Here is a 21,591-nt window from a genome sequence, read left to right on the forward strand (position 1 = left end):
TCTTCAGCATGGATGTTTGTCACATTTATCAACATCTTTAAGTTAAATTAAATTCATTTTCTAATTATTTGTCTGATCTATTTTTTAGGACCTCCTGAGCGCCTGGGCATGTCATTTTTCCTGGAAATATTGCTATATGTGGGCCAGGCCAGGAGGGGGAACAGATGCTCACCTGGGTGCCCTGCATCTTAGATAATAGGACTCGGGTTTGAGCACTCTTGGGACCTCCACAATAATGACACACATGCTTCATGACTCCTAAGGGGAGTAGCAGTCCATATGGCATCCATCTTTGGGGAGGGATTGGGAAGAAGAGGTATATTTGTCAGGTTTCCAGAGAAACAGAAGTAATAGGATAATCCTCCCTGCCACACACATGGAGAGAGGACAGGAGAGGGGAAAGAGGGGAGGAGCATCAGGAGGAAAGGAAGGAAGAAGAGAGAGAGAGACATTGCTGGGAAGGAAGAGAAATTGAATGTCCTCAGAATACATGACTGCTATTCTGGGATGCAAGATAGATAGGAAGTTCTAAAGACACTGCAAAACTTGCAAAGGAGGTTTTGAGGATTGAAGGAGGGCTGAAAGGCAGGTCTAAAGTCATGATAAAACCTGCAAAGGAGGTTTTGGGTGATTAAAAGTAGAGAATGGTAAGAACAAAAATCAAAAAATAAAGAAAAAAAAGAGAATGGCCACTTGTGGCTTTTGAACACTTGTGGCATTTGGTCACTTGAGGTTTTTTTCTTTTTTGGGTCACACCCGATGACACTCAGGGGTTACTCTTGGCTCTGCACTCAAAAATCGCTCCTAGCAGGCACAGGGGATGCCTGGATTCGAATCACCGTATTCTGTCCTGGATCAGCTGCATGCAAGGCAAATGCCCTACCACTGTGCTATCTCTCCGAGCCCTGATTTATAAACCATGATATTATATGGTGGCTAGAGGTAAACATCCTCTAAATTGGGGAACACAACCTGCGACTAGGACAGCAATTTAGTAAGGTATGGTGGGTGGCATAGGTAAGGAACAAGGTTGAAAGGCTGGCTTGCCTGAACAAGGTTAAGAAGTCCTGGGTTAGAAAAGCTGAGAGGGGACTTCAAGGGAAACTCCTGCCTGTGCCTGTCTGCCTGTGCTTCTGAATCCCTGAAGATTTCCTCAGAGGCCTAGGGAGTGCACCCCCAAAAAACTGTCAATTAGAGGCAGTAGAAGAGCGTGGCCGCTTAGCTTTGCTTCGCGGCCGCACACTCTTTCTAACCAATGAACCCCACCACAACACGCAGGAAAAACCACACTACAAGCATGACAATGGGGAAACCTCACAGGCAAACACCATCCACAGAGAATGAAGACGAAAGCTCGGATGACCTAATAAATTCCAACCACCTGATTAACCTCTCAGATAAGGAGTTTAGAATAGAAATATGGAATAAGTTCGTAGAACTCAAAAAAAGCATAGATCGATCTGAAGAGAACACAAAGACAGAAATCAGAAAACTCCAAACTGAAATAACAGATCTGAAAAACATGGTTGCTCAACTGAAAACCTCAATGGATAGCCTCGCCAACAGGGTATCAGCAGCTGAGGAGAGAATCGGAGTACTGGAAGATGTGATGCATAAAAACTCAACACAACAGAAGAAATTGGAAAAGAACCTTAAGACAAATGAACAGGCAATGGAAAAAGTACTTAAGGCATGTGAACAGATGAAAATAGAAGTGTTTGATAAACTCAACAGAAACAACATAAGAATCATCGGAGTCCCAGAAACCCAGGAAGGAGATCTCCAGGAAGAATCAACTGTCAAAGACATCTTCAAAGAAATATTCCCAGAGTTAAAGACTACATGCAATCAAATCCTGCATGCCCAAAGAGTACCAGCTAAAAGAGATCCAAAAAAACACACCAAGACACATCCTTATAACAATGACAAATCCCATAGATAGAGATAGAATACTGAAAGCAGCAAGATCAAAAAGGGAAATTACATTCAAAGGAGCATCCCTAAGACTTACAGCAGACATGTAACAAGAAACTCTCAAGGCCAGAAGACAGTGGTGGATATTGTGACAAGACTAAATGAAATGAATGCCTCATCGAGAATACTGCACCCAGCCCAACTCACGTTCAGGTTTGAAGGAAGAATACATAGCTTCATGGAAAAACAATAGCTCAGAAACTTCACAGATGATAAACCAGCCTTAAAGGAAAAACTGACAGGTCTACTCTAAGACAAGAGAGACCAACAAACACAGCAAACTTATCTACAAAGATGACATTAAATCCTATGACAATCATCTCCCTCAATGTCAATGGACTAAATTCACCAATTAAAAGACACAGAGTGGCAAAATGGGTCAAAAAGATAAATCCAACCTTCTGCTGCCTACAAGAAACACATCTGAATAGTCAGAACAAACATAGACTCAAAATCAAAGACTGGAGGAAAATCATCCAAGCAAACAACACCCTCAAAAAAGCTGGGGTGGCCATATTAATATCTGATGACACTAACTTTATACTCAGAAAAGTGGTAAGGGACAAAGATGGACACTATGTACTAATCAAGGGATATGTGCAACAGGAAGAAATCAGACTATTAAACATATATGCACCCAATGAGAGACCAGCAAATTATCTAATACAATTACTGACAAATCTGAAAGAAGAAATCAATAATAACACAATCATTGTGGGAGACCTCAACATGGCCCTTTCAGCACTTGATAGGTCAACCAGATTGAAACCTAACAAAAATATACTAGCCCTGAAAAGAGTTATGGAAGAAAGAGGACTAGTAGATATATGCAGGACACTCCATCCCAAAAAACCTGGATACACATTCTTTTCCAATGTACATGGGTCATTCTCCAGAATAGACTACATCTGATACATAAAACACACCTCCATAAAATCAAGAGGGTAGAAATCTTGCAGGCTACCTTTGCTGACCACAAGGCTCTGAAATTATTTGTGAACTACAAAGCCACACAGAAGAAAAACTTTAACAATTGGAAATTAAACACCCTGCTACTGAACAACCAGTGGGTCCAAGATGAAATCAAAAAGGAAATCAAAACTTTCCTGGAAACAAATGATAATGAAGATACAAACTGCCAGAATCTATAGGACACAGCAAAAGCGGTCCTGAGACGAAAATTTATAGCTTTACAAGCACACATCAGGAAGGAAGAAGGGGCATACCTGAATAACTTAATGACGCAGCTCAAAAAATTAGAAAAAGACCAACAAAAGGAACCAAAAATAGGGAGACAGAAGGAAATAACAAAGCTGAAAGCAGAACTCAATGAAGTGGAAAACCAAAAAACAACCCGAAAGATCAACGAAAGCAGAAGTTGGTTCTTTGAAAAAATAAACAAGATTGATAGACCATTGGCAAAACTCACAAAGAAAGAGAGAGAGAGAGAAATATGATAACCCGTATTAGAAATGAAAAGGGGGAGATCACGACAGATATTGTAGAGATCCAAAGGGTAATCAGAGACTACTTTGAGAAACTTTATGCTACTAAACATGAGAACCTAGAAGAAATGGAACAATTCTTGGACACTTATAACCTTCCACATTTAAGTAAGGAGGATGTAGCATATCTAAACACCCCCATCACTACTGAGGAAATTGAAACTGTAATCAAAAATCTGCCCAAAAAGAAAAGCCCAGGCCCAGATGAATTTCCTAATGAATTTTTTCCAAATCTTTCAAGAGGAGCTACTACCAATCTTAGCCAAACTCTTCCACGAAATTGAAAAAAACAGGAACACTCCCAAACAGCTTTTATGAAGCCAACATCACCTTGATACCAAAACCAGACAGAGACGCTGCCAAAAAAGAAAATTACAGACCAATATCCCTGATGAATGCTGATGCAAAGATCTTCAACAAAATCCTGGCAAATAGGATCCAATGCATCATCAAGAAGATCATACACTACGACCAAGTAGGTTTCATCTCAGGAATGCAAGGATGGTTTAACATCCATAAATCTATCAACATCATACACAACATCATCAACAAGAAAAATAAAAATCACATGATCATATCAGTAGATGCAGAGAAAGCATTTGATAAGGTCCAACACCCATTCTTGATCAAAACTCTCAGCAAGATGGGAATGGAAGGAACTTTTCTCAATCTAGTTGAAGCCATCTACCACAAGCCAATGGCAAATATTATCCTCAATGGAGAAAAACTAAAAGTCTTTCCTCTAAATTCTGGTACAAGACAAGGCTGTCCTCTCTCACCACTCCTCTTCAACATAGTACTGGAAGTTCTTGCTATAGTGATCAGGCAAGAAAAAGATATCAAGGGAATCCAGATAGGAAGGGAAGAAGTCAAGCTCTCATTGTTTGCAGATGACATGATACTCTACTTAGAAAACCCTAAAGACTCTACCAAAAAGCTCCTAGAAACAATAGATTCATATAGCAAGGTGGCAGGCTACAAAAATCAACCTACAGATATCAATGGCCTTTTTATACACCAATAATGATAGGGAAGAGATGGAAGTCAGGAAGGCAATACCATTCCCCATAGTGCCACACAAACTCAAATATCTTGGAGTCAACTTGACCAACGACGTGAAGGACCTATACAAAGAAAACTATAAAGCCCTGCTCCAAGAAATAAGAGAGGACACACGGAAATGGAAACACATACCGTGCTCATGAATTGGCAGGATTAACATCATTAAAATGGCAATACTCCCCAAAGCATTATACAAATTTAATGCGATCCCCTTAAAAATACCCATGACATTCTTCAAAGAAGTGGATCAAACACTTATGAAGTTCATCTGGAACAAGAAACACCCTTGAATAGCTAAAGCACTCCTAGGGAAAAGGAAAATGGGAAGCATTACTTTCCCCAACTTTAAACTGTACTACAAAGCAATAGTTATCTAAACAGCATGGTATTGGAATAGAGACAGACCCTCAGATCAGTGGAATAGGCTTGAGTTCTCAGAGAATGTTCCCCAGACATACAATTACCTAATTTTTGACAAAGGAGCAAGAAATCCTAAGTGGAGCAGGGAAAATCTCTTCAACAAGTGGTGCTGGCAGAACTGGTTAGCCACTTGCAAAAAAGTGAATGTAGACCCCCAGTTAACATCATGTATGAAGGTAAAATCCAAATGGATTAAAGACCTTGATATCAGATCTGATACCATAAGGTATATAGAACAACATGTCGGTAAAACACTCCATGACATTGAGACAAAGGCATAGTCAAGGAGGAAACTGCACTTTCCAAACAAGTAGACGCAGAGATCAACAGATGCGAATACATTAAACTGAGAAGCTTCTGCATCTCAAAAGAAATAGTGCCCAGGATATAAGAGTCACCCACCAAGTGGGAGAAACTATTCACCCAATACCCTTCAGATAAGGGGCTAATATCCAAAATATATAGGGCACTGACAGAACCTTACAAGAAAAAAACATCTAATCCCATAAAAAAATGAGAAGAAGAGATTGAAGAAACACGTTGATAAAAAAGAAATACAAATGGCCAAAAGGCACATGAAAAAAATGCTCCTCGTCACTAATCATCAGGGAGATGCAAATCAAAACAACGATGAGATACCACCTCACACCGCAGAGATTGGCTCACATCACAAAGAATGAGAACAATCAGTGCTGGTGGGGATGTGGAGAGAAAGGAACTCTTATCCACTGCTGGTGGGAATGACATCTAGTCCAACCTCTATGGAAAGCGATATGGAGATTCCTCCAAAATCTGGAAATTGAGCTCCCATTCGACCCAGCTATTCCACTCCTACGGATATACCCTAAGAACACAAGAATACAATACAAAAATCCCTTCCTCACACCTATATTTATTGCAGCACTATTCACAATAGCCAGGCTCTGGAAACAACCAAGATGCCCTTCAACAGACGAATGGCTAAAGAAACTTTGGTACATATACACAATGGAATATTATGCAGTCATCAGGAGAGATGAAGTCATGAAATTTTCCTATACAAGGATGTACATGGAATCTATCATGCTGAGTGAAATAAGTCAGAGGCAGAGAGAGAGACGCAGAATAGTCTCACTCATCTAAGGGTTTTAAGAAAAATAACAGTCATTTTTGTAACAATCCTCAGAGACAATGAGAGGAGGGCTGGAACACCAGCTCACTTCATGAAGCTCACCACAAAGAGTGGTGAATACACTATAGAAATAACTATACAGAGAACTACCATAATCATGTGAATGAATGAGGGAACAGGAAAGCCTGTCTGGAGTACAGGTGGGGGTGGGGTGGGATGGAGGGAGATTGGGACATTGGTGGTGGGAATGTTGCACTGGTGAAGGGCGGGGGTTCTTTACATGACTAAAATCTAATCACAATCATTTATGTAATCAAGATGTTTAAATAAAGAAAAAAAATGAAGAAAAAAAGACTGTATAGAAAGAGGAGGTACAGTAAATGCTTCCCATATACACCTCAAACCAGGCCCTTTGCCTGGTCTGTATTGTGAATGAGGGGACAAAAAAAAAAAAAAAGAAAAGAAAAGAAAAGAAAAGCTGAGAGGCTCCTAGAATGAATGCAGATCTCCAGGAAGAGGCCAAACCACTGTATCCAACTCTTACCTCCCTCATGTCTCTTTTACAACAGATGTGGAGCTTGGGGGGAAGGTGCCTAAAGTCAAGGAGGTCAAAGGCTCTCCCAATTGACATGATTTCATAGGGAGAACCAAGACCTGCCTGCCTGAGCACCAGGGCATCTTTCTGCTCAGGAAAGGCTGAACAGAGATGCCAACAGGAAGGAAGGTTGGAGGCTAGTTCTCTCCATGGGACTGCAGAGGGGGTGTAGAAAGGGGTGTTTTGTTCCAGGGACAAGAACACCCCTTTGACACTTCCCTGCCTCGTAGCCCCAATGCTCCTTCTAGGACTCTTAAGCAGATGCAACCACCTCTCCTCTGTGGTCCCTGACCCTGGACCTCCCTCCTCATAGCACTAGACTAAAGGTGAACACTTTCTCCTCCATTCACTTGAAACTGAGACTATGGATTATTGGGGACAGGCTTGTGTCTGGCTCATCTGTTGAAATTTTGAATCTGGCACCGCTGGTTCTAGTTTTCTGGAAGTAATAATTTTGCCTTTGACCAGGGCTTTCCTACCCTCTAGTTTATTAGAAGCCCTGTTTAAGCCAGGATCTCTGTTCAGAGACCTGAGTCCCCAACTGCTGGGAAAACAGACCCAATATGAGCAGTAGAGCTACATATGATGTGAAAATGAGTTTTAGGATTGAAATGCAGATACCTTAGGGAGAGCTTGCCCCGTAGTGTGAGCTATTCTGCTACAGCCCTACCTTTTTCACCTACAAAATACAAACAATAGGGAGATTAAACGAGAAAATGTTTCAAAAAAGCATACCTTCGCATTTCATGCAGAAATGGTATTGTCTTTAGGACCTAAAATTCCTGCTTTCCTACTTGAAGTCCTTTTGCATCCATGGTACATGTTCTATAAGGGTTAAAGATGGGCACTTCTGCTTACACGGTTACCTGTAAGGACAAGTTCTTAGCTCACCACCAAAGATGCTGGGTTCTTAATTCCTACGTGAACTTCTTATTTCACCTGGGAATGCAGGGAGGATTAGATTGTGAGCAGTTAAAAGGAGAATACAAATTTGCTCTTCCCCAGGCTTACCAAGATGTTGTTGCCTTTTTTGGGGAAGAGGAGAATACAGCTGGAGATTCTTTGGTGTTACTCCTGGTTCTGCACTCAGGAGTTGCTACTGAGGGTGCTCAGGGACCACACGGGAGGCTAGGGATTGAACTTGGCTCGGCAGAATGCAAGGTAAGTAACCTACCCACTGTTCACTCCAGCCCCAAGACTTCACTGTTTTTTTTCTTTTTTTTTTTTTTTTTAACATTTTTAACATTTATGAAGTGCCTATTATTTATCAGACACTCTTTGGGCAATGGAGAATCTGTGAGGACTCTAATGGCAGATTACTCATAAAAATTATCATATTTCTTCACTTTTGAATTCCTGTTGTATCCTGCCCTCTATTCAAGGATTCCTTAAACTGCAGAAGTCTTACAAGCCTACACCACCTACTCAACCTATGACCATGAATATTGAACAAGGAATTCTGTATGCCAGTCAATAGCACAGGCAGTGTCAAACACTTTGGAGACCAAAGCACCCCCCACAATTCCATCTCTCTGGAATCTTTTATTATTATTATTATTATTTTTATTTTAATTATGACAACAAAGATGCAAAGAAAGAGGACAGGGTTAAGTTACAGTGGAAGCCCAATCACCCATAAGCAGAATTCTCGGTAGTCCCATCGATGATATCCCAGCTTTGATCTTTCAACCAAAGAAAATTAAGAAAAACAAAACTGAACCCATGTACAATACAATTAATTTGTCCCTCAAATCCCCAGTTGTATTACATACTATTTTTTAGCAGCACACAATATAATCCAAAGAGATTAGACTTATGTAACTCCTTAAACATTGAGGGCAAAGTACATTTATCTAGTTCCATGCACATGCTTACTAGTTTAAGTTAACCTCAAAAGTTTTAGTGGGTTGTTTTTCTTAAGGATTGGAGTCAAGGGAAAATAGTAAAAAATGGTGTTAGAGTGGCATTTGTTTGCATAGGCCCACCAAAATATAAGGGACATGGAAAGAAAAATTATGGTCTAAATACAAGGAGACCCTACCCCTGAAGTTTCCTGGCACAGGACTGACTCTAGGCTCCAGGCAAACTAGTTTGTCCAATTCAAGTCATCGTCTGTAGTGGCAATACACCTTCATTCCTCACATAGTCTCTGTTGTTGGTATCATGCTTCTGTATTAAAGGTCCTGGAGTCTGCATATCCCATATTGCAGTCAGGATGGTGCAGAGCATCCTCTCGTTTCACCTCACACTTAAGGGGCACTAGAGAGAACCATGTCCTGTAGAGCAGGTCATTGTTGTTGTCAAGTCTTCTCAGTGTAAACGGAAGTCTCTTTTTAGGAGGTCGATGTCAGACCCTTGGTAGTGTCTTTCCTGGTAGAGGACTGCTTTCAGCTGTTGCTATAAAAGACCTTGGATGTTTCGTAGATAGCTTGCCTGGTTCTGGCGTGAATGGAGGATGCCCATTCTTCTGAGGCCTGTGCCAGGTCATTATATCAATGTTCAGGGTGTAAGGTACATTGTACTGAGATTTATTAGATAAGAACTTATCTGTAGGTATAGTGTTTTCCTATTTTAATGTGTCTATGCAAAGAAGGATCAATGCCATGAAGCGTTATTGGTGCATCTGGAGGCAATAGGAACAAGACCAGCAATTTCCATGACATAGTTCAATCATAGGCATTAAACTGAGGGACAGTTCCACCAACAATACTTATTGAACAGCTTACAAAGAAAAGACAAGATGAAAAGTGGATAGAAACATCATGGTAGAAGAATATAGAGAGAGTTACAGCCGTTAAAAAATATACATAAAATATTCAAAAGATATATGTGTTCAATTTATGTTCTTCTATATAGTTCTGGTATTGTTAGATCCACTGTATGTCTTTGGTCTGAGATTAGAACTGTGTATTATTGAAGTTAAGAAGGGTAAATCGGGGGTACTGATGGTTGGGAGGAGTATACGTTGCATCATGTAGACTAGTATGAAATTGCCAGTGACAGCCTGAGTATAACTGACCAGCTATTTGCCACCCCACAGATCAAACACCACCCCCCAAGCCAATCTCAGGAGCTCAAGCCCCACCCTAGGCCAATCTCCGCAGCTGGCCTGGGAGTGGGGAAAACCCAGGGTGCCCCATCAGGTCCTCCCAGAAACCCACCTGGAGATCCGGAGGAAAGGGGGAGAGGGGGGTCGGGTGACCCAGGTCCGGGCCCCCCTACCCTAGGCCGGGCCAAGTGGCCCCTGGCACATACGGAGGTCTGCCAGGAGCCAGCCCGTGCCGGCTGAAAATCCTGCCATCTCTCTGGAATCTTTTTGCAGGATTTTATTCCTCTGAGGGGGAATGTGATGGACGTTATTAGGTCAGAGTCAATATTAGAATCTGACTGAACTCACCTACTCACCCAGAGCAAATATAGCTAAAATCTGGATTAGTTCAATCTGACCACCTCTTCCCTCTCTGGTACTCTCTTTAATGCCCTTAGAATGAAACATTATCTTGAGCCTTCCAGCACTTCCAGTCACTTGTTCTCCTAGGCTGTCTAAGAGTTCAGACTAAATTTCTAAACTCCAGGCTCCTCTTCTATTTGTTCACTGAGAGGGAGGCTGTTAGGGCTCTGTGATAAGCAGCAGGAGCCTGGAGTTTGCTTCTGTTTCTCCTACTTGATCTCTGATACAGGGAAAGTTGATTTAAAATTGGCATCTTAGTTTTTCTGGGTGGCCAGATTGCAGGGAAAGCAGAGTCTGGACATACTGAGAACACCCTGTTCTCTCACTTGATCACTTGGCTACAGAGCTTGCTTCAGGAATGAGCACAGAACCTCAGAGTCATCTATCTGTGGACTCCAGGATGTTGACAGAGCTTGGGGGAAGAGACTTGTTCTTTTCCTATTGCATTTGTAACTGGAAAGATGAAAGTTTAGAGTTACTGGTCATCATTTTGTCTTAGATGAGAAACCCGAGATTGACTCCAGCAAGAGAACAGAGTAGCGGTGAAGCTAGATTGAGAGATGTTTCCTGAAGTTAACTATCTCTAGGACATCTTAGTTTCATGGGGTTTTCATTTTTGTTCAAGTCTGTTAGAATTGGTGAAGGTGTTTTTCTTTTATTTGAAAATTGATTACGACCAAAAAATTCTATTTGGTATGGAATCTATAATAAAGTTTATCTTCAGAAAGACTTATGAGGTAGGGGAGGATTGCTCTAAAGATCATCAAGACAGTCCTGCAGTATCTTGGGGAGCTCTTGGGTGTTGACTCTGGGGTCTCCACTGCTCTGAAGACTGACAGTCAAGGCAGCCCAGAAAAGCAGCTTTATAACTCCAACAGGAAATTCCAGAGCTTGCCCACTTGTCTCCCTTGCCTCAGCTTTGTGGGACCTCAGATATCTATGACTAGGAAGAGGTTGGGCTGCCTAAAGTACATTATTACATTATTTAGGGGAAATGACTTATTCTACACTGAGGCTGGGGCTTGGTCTCCTGTGGGCACATGAAGAAGAGACATGTGTTTTGATAAATTCAAGACCGGAAGAGAGAGCCTCTGATTCCCTGGTGTCTTGTATCCCAGTGGCCATGAAGCTGCCACTCCCCTTTATATCTTAATCTTCCCACAGCTCTTTCTTAAACCCATCTCTGGAGAATCTACTCATCTGGAAAATTGAGAACTAAGTGGAGAGTTAGGGCTTGTGCCCAGTAGAAGATCCCAGTTATGACAGATCAGGATAAATTTGGATTAGAGTAACCACAAAAATGTTCTGTGTAGGATTTGTAGTTTTCTGTATGTAGGGAAAAACTAAATTGAGTTTAATGTTAATAGTTTACAATTTTTATTTCAGACTAGAACAATAATGTCCTTTCTCAATAGTGTGGTTTTTTTTTTGCTGCCTGTATAAATTTTCCTCAAGTTTTATGTGTTCTAATTCTTATTATTTATTTTTATTATGTTCCCTGTTATCTGTACCAGAACTCATACAGAACAATGAGTCCCGAGTTGCAAAATAGGATTTTGTTTTTGTACCTGTGTCAATAAGTTTTTGTTCACACATCAAATAAAAATCTACATGAGTGCTCGGTGTTCCAATTTTTATATAACCTACTTTTATGTTATTGTTTTGTAATTTGTGCCTCATCCATCAATTTATGAATAATGATTTTATATTCCCTTTAATGGTCACTCATTAGAGATGAAGTTTTTATTTAGACTCTGGGGTGGGTCTAATAAATATTTATGGGCTCAGAGATGTGGCTCAGTGGTAAGGCACATGCCTTGTATGAAGAAACCATGGGTTTTATATTCAGAACTACAAGAGAAGAAAAAGAAAGATTTACAGTGGAACTGGCTTCCTTTGTGGGCCTATGACCTCTTTGAGGGGGCCTCAGGTTGAGTAGGGGCCTTGAATCCTTTGAGATTTAGGATACTATTTCTCTTGTTTTGATACTTTATTATTGTAAATGGAAGGTTTGGGAAAGAAGGTCAGTGGATCTTAAATTATCGCAGCAAAGTTTGGTCTTAGCTGTTGCAATGGAGATGATGAAGGCAGAGGGAGTGGTGTTTCAGGGAACAGAGGTCATAGGCACAGATACCCCAGGAAGAAACAGGGATTCACCCAAGGCAGGTAGGCACATTGACTGTGTGTCAAAAATTCTGATTTTACAAATATGAAATTGGTCTATTTGTCCCTCACACCAATTTTCTCTCGGAGACACAGTTACAAAGATGACCACTAGAGGGTAGCAAAGACTCCTTTAGCTAGACAAGAGCTGTCCAGGTTGAGACCCTAGGTGATGTATGTTCCTCGCAGGCAGAAGTCTTGTTCAATCCCTGATCCCTGCTGCTTCACTGCCCCTCATATGGAGCTTAGTGAAAACAAAATCTTCATCTTATATAAAGTAAGATACAGATCAAAGGACATTATTAATGTCTATTTCTAAATAAAATCATTTTGAATATGTAATTGTTAAACAGAAGCTAGCTTCTTTTTACAGAGCTTTTCCCATCTGATTTCAGGCTGAAATGAAAAGAAAAAAATTGTGATCAGTATTCAATTTTTTTTGTATGTGGGCAAACCTGATGATGCTCAAGGTTTACTCCTGGCTTTGCACTCAGAAATTACTACTGGCTATGCTCAGGGGACCAGGGGATGCCCGGCATTAAAGCCAGGTCAGCAGGCAAGCAAGTCAAGTGTCTACCTGCTCTAATCCCTATTTTAAATTTTTTGTAAATCATGGCTGACAAGAAATTTCATTTGTACAAATTGATGATAAAACTGAAAAGTGACTATCTTTTATGGGAGATAGATCCAATGGTCAAGCACATGCTAATTATGTGCAAGATCTGGACACAACATTTGGCATAGCCCCTGTGGTCTCCAGCACTGCTGGCTGTGGCCATATTTAAACAAGAAAAGAAAATATTTTTTTTTTTTGGTTTTTGGGCCACACCCGGCGGTGCTCAGTGGTCACTCCTGGCTATCTGCTCAGAAATAGCTCCTGGCAGGCACAGGGACCATATGGGACACTGGGATTCGAACCAACCACTTTTGGTCCTGGATCGGCTGCTTGCAAGGCAAACACCGCTGTGCTATCTCTCCGGGCCCAAGAAAATAATTTTATAACAACTTTTTTTTATTCAAAAAAAGTTTTTTTCCCACACCTAGCCTCACTCAGGAATTACTTCCTGTTCTTCACTCAGAATTTACTCCTGGTGGGCTCAGAGGACCATATAAGGTGCCGGGAACTGAACTCAGGTCAGTGGCATGCAAGGCAAATTTCCTGTTTATTGTACCATCTTGTCAGAATTTAACCATTCAAATTTTAAGCAGTTAAAATTATGTTCGAAGCATGTAAACTTTTTCTTTTCTTTCACTAACAAATGCATTGTTGAAATTTCTTGTGATAAGACATTAGATTTAGTGCTCATCAAATCTTTAGGTTTCACTGTTCTAAAACAAAGATGCATTGCTAATATACAGAATACATGCCTTTTAAGAACAGGTGCGTGGAAACCAGCTCGGATGTAACTGAAAAACCATATACACAGAGTGAGTGTTGTTTTTAAGGGACCTGATATATGCTTTCTGAGCTGACATGGCTATTCATAGTCTCTCCTTTCACCAGAAAGCAAAAATATACACTAGTTTGGTGTTGATATGAGTAATATGAATACATCTCAAAACCACCAAATGAAAAAAGCCAGAGCCCAGAAAAGAACATGCTGTTTGATTGATTTCACTTACTTGAAATTCTAGAACCAGGACAACTAATTTGTGGTGATAGAAAGCAGATGAGAAGTTATGTGAGACAGAGTGGTAGGCATTCCTATGGACTGTGAAGGGATACACAGAAACTTTTAGGTGGTGGTGGTGGCATTGCTTTTTTATCTTTTTTTTTTTTTTTTTTTTTTTTTGGTAGGGGATCACTCCTGGCTTTGCTCAGGACTTATTTCTGACTTATGGCTCCGTGCTCAGGGATCACTCCTATGGTGCTTGTGGGACTATATGTGGTGCCAGGGATTGAACCCTAGTTGGCTACACGCAAAGCAAGTATCTTTTTTTTTTTTTTTTGGTTTTTGGGCCACACCCGTTTGACGCTCAGGGGTTACTCCTGGCTATGTGCTCAGAAATCGCCCCTGGCTTGGGGGGACCATATGGGACGCCGGGGGATCGAACCGCGGTCCGTTCCTTGGCTAGCGCTTGTAAGGCAGACACCTTACCTCTAGCGCCACCTTCCCGGCCCAAAGCAAGTATCTTATCTCTCTCTAACCCAAGGTCTTCTATCTTGACTGTGGTAGTGATTCCATTGGTAGAACATTTACATATCATCCAACAAAACTCATAGTAATGTATATACAAAATGGGTTCATTCTACTTAGGAGTATTAGAGTTTATCAAAAATACATAAAGTGGACTGAATCCAATAATAATAAAATTTGTGTATATATATGCGTATATATATACACACATGGAGCAAGTTGAGCACATGGGATACTTATTTCTCTTTGCCTATAGCACCTGACTGGCTCTGTAATGGCTGCTGTGGGGATGGTGTGGTCTCCCTCACAACTGGGGGGTAGAGATCAGTGTGCTTGCTGGTGTGGGTATCTCTGCAAGAAGCTATGATGAGGTACTCATGAGATTGACCACTTTACAAGCTCCAGACATCCCCTTGCCCAGGACTTAAGACATTCACCACTCCACTGTACCCTATAGCTCACTGGAACCTCCCCCCTGAATCTCAGGTCTTGAGAGGCCTCTGTCTGTTCTTGGGACTATTTCTGAGTCTGAGGTCAGAAAGGGGGAAAAGTTAATGTCAAGAACATAAACAAATGCTAATTTCCTGGTCCCAGACTATTGTAGGAAAAAGGGCAGTGATAGGGAAGGAATAGGGGAGGAGGGGAGAGATGTGAGCCAAATGTCTTTTTTTTTGGGAGAGAGGGAGTTCTTCCAAGTGGTGCTCAAAAGGCACAGGGGACCCTGTCAATGGGTAGATTAAGGTTTACTGTTAGGGCCTGAGGATGTGGTCCTAGGGATTATCTGGAGAATTTCCAAAGTTGCACTTTTGATACTTGGGGAACCATGTGGAGCTGGGGATTGAACCAATGAAGGCCAGTTGCAAGGCATGTGCCTTAACTGCTAGTACCATCTCTCAGGATGCAGACTCATGGATCTTAAATTCCCTTCTGGAAAGCCACTCTCAAGTAGGCATTGGCATATATTTTATTAAAGAGCCACAGCAAACTTTACAAACATTCAGGTCACTTCATCTCCATGGCAATATCAATGATGTGCAACCTAAATAATATGGGAGAGAAGAAAATGACTGTATTAAATACAACTTTGCTTAGGTATGTGGAACTCTGAATTCTCGTATTTCAGGTGTCACAAAACATATTTCTTCCTCTGATTTCCTCTCAACCATTTAAAAATGTAAACAAACAAATTCAAAAATGTTCTTTAACACACAGGCCTTCTTAAGCAAGTAGGTGGTGAGATGAATTAACTGGCCTGGAAAAACTTGTCAATTTACCTTGTTTAGATATGCATGTTTAGGATAAGATAATCCCATGGTACAGGGAATCTGGAAAAACAGGACATTTTTGGGTTTCAACATACTTGAAGCAGTCATGACCTTTGATTTGACTTGGATATTTTCAGTTTCTGTTTGCTTTACATGGAACCTAGTCTTTAACTTGCAAAGGAACAAATAGATTTTAACTTTCTGTATACAACCTCAAATGAGTATTAATATATCACTTATCACCATCCAAAGTAGTAAAAGAAAGTCATAAATAAACATAAAAGTGTATGAGAAAACAAAGGCTCTGTGTAATCATTGCAGTCACAAAAATGTGTGTATGTGTGGATTACCTGAGTAGAGTCAGGACGGGAGCTTCTTCAGGTCCTGTTAGAAGAGCTTGTTTCATGTTGGACCACAACTCTGTTCCCAGAGCAGCAGATTAGGTAAGTGGAATATGGACCAGAAAGTCTTTTTCTGGGTATGCCTGATTCTTACCAATTTCTCAGGTCTCATACATGTAAGACATGAGCTTAGTGCTGAGTTCCAGTCCCTGCTCTCCAACTTGGCTTTCTAACTTCCTGTCTTTCTCCTGCACTTTGCCTCTTACTCTCATTATGTTTATCATGGCTCTCTTACCCTGGGTCCTTTTCCCCTCCCTTTCTCTCTTTTTCTTTGGCATAGTGCTCATAGTTCTTTTGGCTTTGCTTTGGGCTAACATCAGGACTTGATACCTCAGGCTAAGGCAATGCCTCAAGTCTTGACCCTCCTGCCCTGGTCACTTGCATGATTCTCTTGGGCCCACTGTAAATTAAGGGAGAAAAATGATCTTTGTGCTCAGGAATAGTGATGCTGGGTGAGAACCTTGCTGTCCTTCACCTGCTCTCTTTTTGGAAGTTCAAATTCAACTCCTGGGATGGTAGGGCCAAAGCAGGGCCAACCACCCAGATTTTGCCTTTCTACTTCCCTGTGCGTCTCCATCCTTTGGGTAACTTCTCTGTGTGGGTATCTAGTTGTTCTCAGCCTTGCCTCCCCTCAGGGGCTGGGCCATGTTGTGCATTCTTTCAGGATCTAGAACACGGGGGTTTGGGGTGGGGAACTTAATGGGACTTGATAGTGTTCAATGGCAGAAATTGAATCAGCCGTTCACTCAGCCATCCTGTTCAGTCCGGACTGAAAACTGGGATGATAAGTCAGTCCCTGCTGCTATATCCTTAAGGGCTCTTTGTCCCTGTGGATATCAATGGGTTCATACAGTCCAGAACATCCTGTTTTATTACTAATAGGGCACCTAGGATAAGGTTGTGCTGAGTTCCAGGTCAGAAAGGGATGGATGAGGAAAAGGAACAAGGTTGGGGTTATGGATAGGGATTCAGGCAGGAATTCTGATGTGTGGTAGGGACTGAGAGCAGGCAGCAGAATGGAGGGGTGTGAACTCTGTGACCCAATCTTAGCCCTGGCTTCTTTGCTGGGACCCTTCTCTCCCAGGGAGGTTGGAGAGAATCTTGTTGCTGTTTCTCCAGAAAACCAGGCTTAGTTGCCAGTTCCTCCTTAAGCAACCTGGTAGGTAATTATGGAATTGTACTACCTCCCTTGTGGCCTGGCAGAGAGAGTTTCAGATGACATGTTTCTTCCAATGGGGACTCCAGAGGTTAACTGTTGTGGTAAAAAGAACTTCTAGGTGACAGGAAGGGGATTTCTCTGGGGTACAATAATTTGTGGATTGAATGAACCACCTAGGGGACTTTGGAAAAGGTCCTCAATCCTCAGAGAGAGGCACTGGTCTGAGGTATCACTGCAACTTTCATCTTTGTTCTTTCTTCTACAGAGAGCATAAAGGAAGGACTAGTATCAGGCTCTGTCAGCCTAGTAAGACAGGGGAAGCCTAGACTGTAGGAGGTAGGGAGAAAGAAAATAGTTTCTCAAGTGGTATTTGCTGTAACAGGAAACTATAAAATAAGGAAGAGGAGCTCAAGAGGGAGTGTTTAACTTGGCCTGGGATATGATTCTTGTGGATACCTTTCCAGAGCCAATGGCTGAGGGATCAGGAGTGAGGGTGAGGATGACTTCAAGCAGAAAGAACATTTGCCAATAAATTCAAGTGAGAGGCAAACCTCTATCTCTTTAGAAAGCTCAAAAGTTAAAAAACATACTCCCTCACACATTCTCTTATACATATTCTTTATCCATAATCTCGATGTCTCTTTCTATTTCTGTCCGCCTCTCTTTTAACACATACATAAATACACACATATACATTAGAGATTCTTCAGGGCTTGCCATGAATGGTTTGGACAGCACTGCGAAGGAAATCTTAAAGGTTTAATACTTCTGAGTTCTGTGAGTGTTCATGGGAGAGATATGCACTGTTAGGCCCTAGCACATATGACTCCTTCAGTCTAGAGCAGTGGTCGGCAACCTTTTTCTTCAACTGAGCCAAATCTCGCCAAAACCACAATTGAAATTTATTTTGAAAGCTACATTTTGGGCTTTTTTGTTTGTTTGTTTGTTTTGTTTGTTTGTTTTTTGTTTTATTTTTGGCATCGCTCAGGGGTTACTCCTGGTTCTAAGCTCAGAAATCGCTCCTGGCAGGCTTAGGGGACCATATGGGATGCCAGGATTCAAACCATCGACCTTCTGCATGAGAGGCAAACACCTTACTTTCATGCTATCTCTCCGGCCCCGAGAGCCACATTTTAAAACCGAAAATACATAGGATGGTATACTGTTTTTAGTTTCAATAAGTTTTTATTGCAAATATTCTGCATTTAAGTGTCCACATAGGTCGGGAACATACAAATAACACAACTAATAAAACAAAAACTTTAGAATGATATTATTTCTTGATAACAAATTCCATAAAACTTGCCTTACAATGTAGAAAAAAATTACATCCTGACAATGACTCACAAAGTCACAAACACTAATGTGAACATTGGCCTTGCATTTCCTTGGATAGTTTGAGTAAGTCAGGTTTGTATGTTGTTGTTTTTAATTTTAGGCACGATTCCAGGTTCTCATTGATGAGACGATTTCTCAATTTACTCTTGATAAGATTCATGCTTGAAAATGATTGTTCACATAAATATGTAGACCCTAACAAGGAAAGAACAGCAAACGCTAGCTTTTTTAGTTGATTATATGAGTCAGGAATACTATTCCAGGTGTTAAAAATCAACATATCTTCCTTCTCCAGGTCTTTCAAAGCAGACCACTTGTGCTGTGAACTGAGTTCACATTGGTGTTTCTCCGATCTTTCTAAATTAGCACAAAGACTTTCAAATTTTGAGCTTCACAGTTCTTTGTTTTTTAAATCCAGAAATTGCATTTCAAAGTTGCCAATGTTGATATTAAAGGGAGAAAAATTTAATTCTGTTACAGTGGCATCCAGAGGGTTTTTTTTTTGTTTGTTTTGTTTTCTTTTTTTTTTCATTTAAACAACTTTATTACATACATGATTGTGTTTGGGTTTCAGTCATGTAAAGAACACCACCCATCACCAGTGCAACATTCCCATCACCAATGTCCCTAATCTCCCTCCTCCCCACCCAACCCCCGCCTGTACTCTAGACAGGCTTCCTATTTCCCTCATTATTAGGATAGTTCAAAACGTAGTTATTTCTCTAACTAAACTCATGTCTGTTTGTGGTGAGATTCATGAGGTGAGCTGTAACTTCCAGCTCTTTTCTCTTTTGTGTCTGAAAGTTATTATTGCAAGAATGTCTTTCATTTTTCTTAAAACCCATAGATGAGTGAGACCATTCTGTGTCTTTCTCTCTCTCTCTCTGACTTATTTCACTCAGCATAATAGATTCCATGTACATCCATGTATAGGAAAATTTCATGACTTCATCTCTTCTGACAGCTGCATAATATTTTATTGTGTATATGTACCACAATTTCTTTAATCATTCATCTGTTGAAGGGTATCTTGGCTGTTTCCAGAGTCTTGCTATGGTAAATAGTGCTGCAATGAATATAGGTGTAAGGAAAGGATTTTTGTATTGTATTTTTGTGTTCCTAGGGTATATTCCTAGGAGTGGTATAGCTGGGTCATATGGGAGCTCTATTTCCAGTTTTTGGAGGAATCTCCATATTGCTTTCCATAAAGGTTGAACTAGACGGCATTCCCACCAGCAGTGGATAAGAGTTCCTTTCTCTCCACATCCCCGCCAACACTGCTTGTTCTCATACTTTGTGATGTGTGCCAATCTCTGGGGTGTGAGGTGGTACCTCATAGTTGTTTTGATTTGCATCTCCCTGATGATTAGTGATGTGGAGCATTTTTTCATGTGTCTTTTGGCCATTTGTATTTCTTCTTTGTCAAAGTGTCTGTTCATTTCTTCTCCCCATTTTTTGATGGGATTAAAGGTTTTTTAACAAAGGCCAACATTGCTTTGGTATTTCTGAAATCCTGAAACCTCTTGAGGAAAGCTTCCTTCATATTTAAAAGGCTGTTTTAAAATAGGTAATGTCAATATCAGAATTATTTTCTTGGTGGTGTTTCAACAGGCTTGGAAAGTGAATCAACGTTTCTCTGTCAAAATCTTGAGCAAAAACAGATAATTTGTTTTCAAACGAAATAACTTCTTCTAACATCGAAAAAATGATGTTTCCTTTACCCTGTAGTTTATGATTAAGCTGATTAGATGTGAAGTAACATCCACCATGAAATACAGTTTTTGAATCCACTGATCATTTGTTAATTCTGGATAACGAACACCCTTCTCGAGGAAAAATGCTTTTATTTCTCATAGTAAGTAAGCATAATGTTTCAAAACATTTCCTCTTAAAACCAAAATGTGCTGAAAAATTGAAACCCTACAATATGGAGATAAAACAGGTAAAAGAGAAAAATCTTTTAACAATCTTTAAAAGCAAGGACAATGTTCCAGAGAAAAGTAATGATTTCACTGAAGGAAAAAAATTTACTGACACTTTAGTGTGTGCTGCAAGAAACCAAACTAAAATACACACAAAAAACAAAAACGGCACTTTGTTAAAAGCATATAATATATCATAAAGAAATTATGATAGAGTGCCTGAAACTTTTTAAAAATAATTTTTTATTTAAGCATATTTGTTACAAAATTACTCATACTTGAGTTTCAATCATAGAATGGACACCACCCTTCACCAGTGCACTTTCCCCACCACCAATGTCCCTTGTTTCCTTCCCTTCACCCTCCTCTGCCTATGTCAGGGGCAGGCATTTTGCTTTTTTTTTCTCTATCTCGCAAAATTTCCTTTATGACACCGTGGTTTGCAATTGTTAATTAAAGGGTACCATTATATGGTCACTTATCCATTTTTAGTATCCAGTTCTTGTCCAGAGTGATATGTTCCAACTATCAATGCCATAATGTGCCTTTCTCTATTCTAAATGAATTCACCACTTTTTATGGCAAGCTTCCTATCATGGACTAGTCATCCTGTCCCTCATCCCTATTTTCTCTAAACATTATTACCACATTGCCATTTATTATTCTTATATGCCATAAATGATTATTCTGTGTCTACATCTCTCCTCCTGACTCATTTCACTAAGAATAATAATCTGATGTGTTGAAGTATGTACAGATGATGCACTGTGCACGGCTCAGTGTTTTTGTGTAGTCACAAGAAACAGAAGTTGCACACCAGTACATTCTATCCTCTCATTGTATGATAGACTGGATTTAAAAAAACTCCCTGCTGAACTAAACTCTGTGACAGATGACACAGTAAAGGTAATTTGTGAAATTCACAATTGTGATCAAATCCAGGCTATTCACCACCCTGGGTGAGAGTATGGATACCCATTACTAGCATCTTCTTCATGAAGAAGTAAAGTGGCTGTTCAAGGGAAGGGTGCTCTCTCGCCTTGTTGGCAAGAGGGAAGAAGTAGTGCAGTTCCTGTGAGAGCAGAAC

The 21,591-nt window shown here is 40.5% G+C and overlaps 1 non-coding gene and 1 pseudogene across 1 annotated transcript; one reads left to right on the top strand and one right to left on the bottom strand.

The window, feature by feature from the left end:
- Positions 1-6,371: 6,371 nt before the first annotated feature.
- LOC126019449 (uncharacterized) lies at positions 6,372-6,518 on the top strand (annotated as a pseudogene).
- A 5,090-nt stretch (positions 6,519-11,608) lies between these two features.
- Positions 11,609-11,738, bottom strand: LOC126019463 (small nucleolar RNA SNORA40). Its single transcript, XR_007499153.1, has one exon. It is a non-coding gene; the product is annotated as a small nucleolar RNA SNORA40 (small nucleolar RNA).
- Between the last annotated feature and the right edge of the window lie 9,853 nt (positions 11,739-21,591).

Source organism: Suncus etruscus, chromosome 9 (genome assembly GCF_024139225.1).
Source record: "Suncus etruscus isolate mSunEtr1 chromosome 9, mSunEtr1.pri.cur, whole genome shotgun sequence".
Classification (NCBI taxonomy): Eukaryota; Metazoa; Chordata; class Mammalia; order Eulipotyphla; family Soricidae; genus Suncus; species Suncus etruscus.